The following is a 3,902-nucleotide window of genomic DNA, read 5'->3' on the forward strand; positions in this document are numbered from 1 at the left end:
CAACGGAAAGCATTTACTCTACTGAGTTAGTGAGAGAAATCATTTAGAATATATTTCAAGTTCAGATCAATAATTGGTCCTGAAAGAAGCATTGCGCTGGCTACAATTTCTAGCAATATGCCCAGATCAAGTTATGCTTTATAAACAAATGTGCTGTTTTAATTATCAGGGCCTATTTTCTTACACATTCCCAAAGCTGAGCACACTACTAAGAGACCATATGCTCAAGTTCAGTGTGTGTCAAGGCCCGCCTTCTGGCAGGTTTGTGTCTGAGGTTGACTTAGAAAATTCTTCGAAACTTCGTGGGTTAATCATTATGGAACTGAGGCTGTGTCCACAAGCAACTAGTCTTCCCTCTCTTGATTTTTTCCTTCAACTTTTTGCTGCCATGGTTTTCTGGTTAATCAAGCATGATATTTTCCAGCATGCACTCTGATATTCAGAATGTTTCCCTAGAAGAAGAGAAATGAACATTGACCAATTGTGTGTGACTAGTCCAGTTACTTGGTATTCCTTTGTCTTCGATTCATCTCCTAGGAATTGGAAGTACAATCTTTTATTTTTTAAGTTTATTTTGTTTATTTTGAGAGAGAGAGAGAGAGAACAAGTGAGGGAGGGGCAGAGAGGGAGAGAACCCCAAGCAGTCTCCACACTGCCAGCACAGAGCTTGATGCAGGGTTTGAGATCATGACCTGAGCAAAAGTTGGATGCTTAACCAACTGAGACACCCAGGTGCCCCACGGAAGTACAATCTTGATTTAAAAAAACACAGGAGGGGGGCGCCTGGGTGGCTCGGTCGGTTGGGCATCTGACTTTGGCTCAGGTCATGATCTCACGGTTTATGGGTTTGAGCCCCGCGTCAGGCTCTGTGCCGACAGCTCAGAGCCTGGAGCCTGCTTCGGATTCTGTGTCTCCCTCTCTCTCTGCCCCTCCCCCACTCACACTCTGTCTCTTTCTCTCCTTCAAAGATAAATAAACATTTAAAAACACACACACAGGCGGTCTCATATAGGCTATTTCATATGAGGTCACTAGGCCACCTAACCCCGATAGCCCCACAATGGAGGGCTTTTGCATGAAGACTTCATGACCCCTACTTTCAGCCTTTCTCAGGGAAATCCACCCCACTCATGTCTCACCTAAATATGATATTTCAACATGGACTCTTTCATCCCATGACAGTAGCACGTTGTCTACTTGAAAAGCTTTGTCGATTTGAGTCTGGCTTGCCATTCTCCCACATAGCTCAATTTTGCCTTCGTCCATAGGACTTATTCTCCAAATAGTGGGCTTAAAGGCTCTGGGAAAGAATGCCAGCCTAGAGCTGAACAGATTGTCCAGATCTTCTGCCTCTCCTCTGACTGTTCTCCATGAATTCTCAACCAGCAAAGGAAATGAGTGTGAAAAACATCCCCTGACCCTGGGCTCTTCATTTTCAAACTTGTTCCCAAGATTATGAGATTCTTCTTACACTTGCCTCTATTTATGGGAGACTCTCTGCTGTACCAAGCTCTTACAATTGATGAGATTCTTCAGATGCAGTGGGCCTAAAGAAAACAGGGTTGTCCACCTGGAACATTGTAGTATCAATGATCCTTACGAGGCCAGAATATCAAGCGCCCTTCTTTTCCTTCTCGATTTTGTGGTACCAGGACTGGCACATTCATCATTTGATAAGGAAGATGAAAACGTTAAAAACATAAAAGGGTACACACTTCTATTGCCAACAGCAGTTAGGGAAAATAAAAAATACATCACCAAGGCCCTCATGCTGGTGTGTAGAAGTTTCCTCAGACATCGGGATAAAATTGTATTTCTTACAATTCTACCAGGGTTGAAGGTTTTATAAATTGCTACTCTTACAAGATTCTTAAATAGTTTCTGTATATAGACATACCAAGCTATCTTCTGAGTGCAAATGGCCCTGCACTTTTAAACTAGCTATAAGCAGGGCACGTGTATGTGGTGAGATTAGTGGTGATTAAGCAACTCCAAGACATGTTTCCCCTGACACCCATTCAAAAACAAGTCTTCTAGTATCACTCTGGTATTACAGACAAACGAATGGGAACATTTTGCACACATAAATTTATTTCACACACCAGAGGGGGGAAACACACAAAAAAGGAGAGTTTGGAAAAAACAAGAGGTGACATACATCAATTTGATTAGCAGGAAAGGAAAAGAGAAAGCATGCCCAGGTCAGACAGACCCAAGGTTGCATTTTTTCCGGAGAGTCTGGTGAACCCATGGCAGTATGAACCCAGCCAGAGGTGTAGATGCCAAGAGGGAAGGACAAGCACTAGAAGGAGCTCAAACAATGCAGGAAATAGATTTCACCCACCTCATATTCTTTCTTGAGAAATACCTTTATTTCCCTATTCCTTAAGATCATAACATTAAAATGCTTGTCCAATCTTCTGTCTCTCGGCAATATTTTATTTTATTTTATTTCATTTCATTTTATTTTTTGTTTTGTTTTTCAGAGAGAGAGAGAGAGAGCGAGCACACAAATGAGGGAGAGGGGCTGAGAGAGAGAGAGAGAGAGAATCAAGCAGGGTCCACACTCAGCACAAAGCCTGATGCAGGCCTTGATCCATGACTCTGGGATCATGACCTGAGCTGAAATCAAATGTTGGACACTCAACTGACCGAACCACCCAGGCACCCCATATTTTACAATACTCTTAATAAAAGGCTCTGGTAGGCAGAATAATGGCCCACCAAAGATGCCTATGTCCTAATGCCCAGAACCTACTAATATGCCACTGTACTTTGCAAGAGGGAATAAAGATTGCTTATCAGCTGACTTTAAAATGGGGAGCTTATCCTGGATTATCCTGGCAGTCCCTGTGTAATCACAGGGGTCCTTCCAATGTGGAAGAGTCAATGTCAGAGGGATGTGATGTAAGAAGGACTTTACCAATTGTTGTTAGATTTGAAATGGAAATAAATGAAGGAATGTGGGCATTTTCTAGAAGATGAAAAAGGCAAGAAAAGTGGACTTTCCCTTTGAGCCTCCAGAAGGACCACAGCTCTACCTGATTTCTTAGCCCAGTGAGACCTATTTTGGACTCATTTGTGGTCTCCAGAACCACAAGGCAACATATCTGTATTATTTGAAGACACTAAACGTGTGATATTTTTTACAGCACCAGGAGTAAACTGATAGGGCATTCTGCCTTTGTTTGAAAGTCTAAAGTGACAGGAAAAAACTCACCTTGTAATTCCATTTTTTTTCTTCCCTTTTTTTTTTCTACCTACCACTGTTCCTACCTTCTTTTTTTCTCATTCTTAGAAACTCCTGTCTTTCCTTCCTTTCTCAGTGGTAATAATATTCTTTCTTCCTTTTATCTTCTTCCTCCATCCTGCTTTCTTCTTATCTTCTTTCTCTCCCCTTTTCTGCACAGAGTTATACATCCCTGTTACACAGCATGGATCCCCAACCCTGTGACTGATCTTTGAAAAAATAGGACTGGGGCGGCTGGGTGGCTCAGTCGGTTGAGCAGCTGACTTTGGCTCAGGACATGATCTTGCGGTCCGTGACTTCGAGCCCCGCATTGGGCTCTGTGCTGACAGCTTGGAGCCTGAAGCCTGCTTCGAATTCTGTGTCTCCCTCTCTCTCTGCCCCTTCCCGATTTGCACTCTGTCTCTCTCTGTCTTTCAAAAATGAATGAATGTTAAAAAAAAAAAATTTTTAAATAAAAGAAAAAATAGGACTAGCTCAGTAATTTGGAAGATAACTAGCAGTAATTCTGGCCATGACTTCACCTCCACTAGCTATCTTGAATTAATAAGTGGCTGCCCTCCCTGCCCCCTACCCACCCCGAAACTCAGGAAAAGAAACGAAGGAGTGTTCCAAATGCTACTCTGGGCTGTGGCAATGCCCTCAGCCATGCCCA

The sequence above is a fragment of the Neofelis nebulosa genome, chromosome 4 (genome assembly GCF_028018385.1).
Source record: "Neofelis nebulosa isolate mNeoNeb1 chromosome 4, mNeoNeb1.pri, whole genome shotgun sequence".
Classification (NCBI taxonomy): domain Eukaryota; kingdom Metazoa; phylum Chordata; class Mammalia; order Carnivora; family Felidae; genus Neofelis; species Neofelis nebulosa.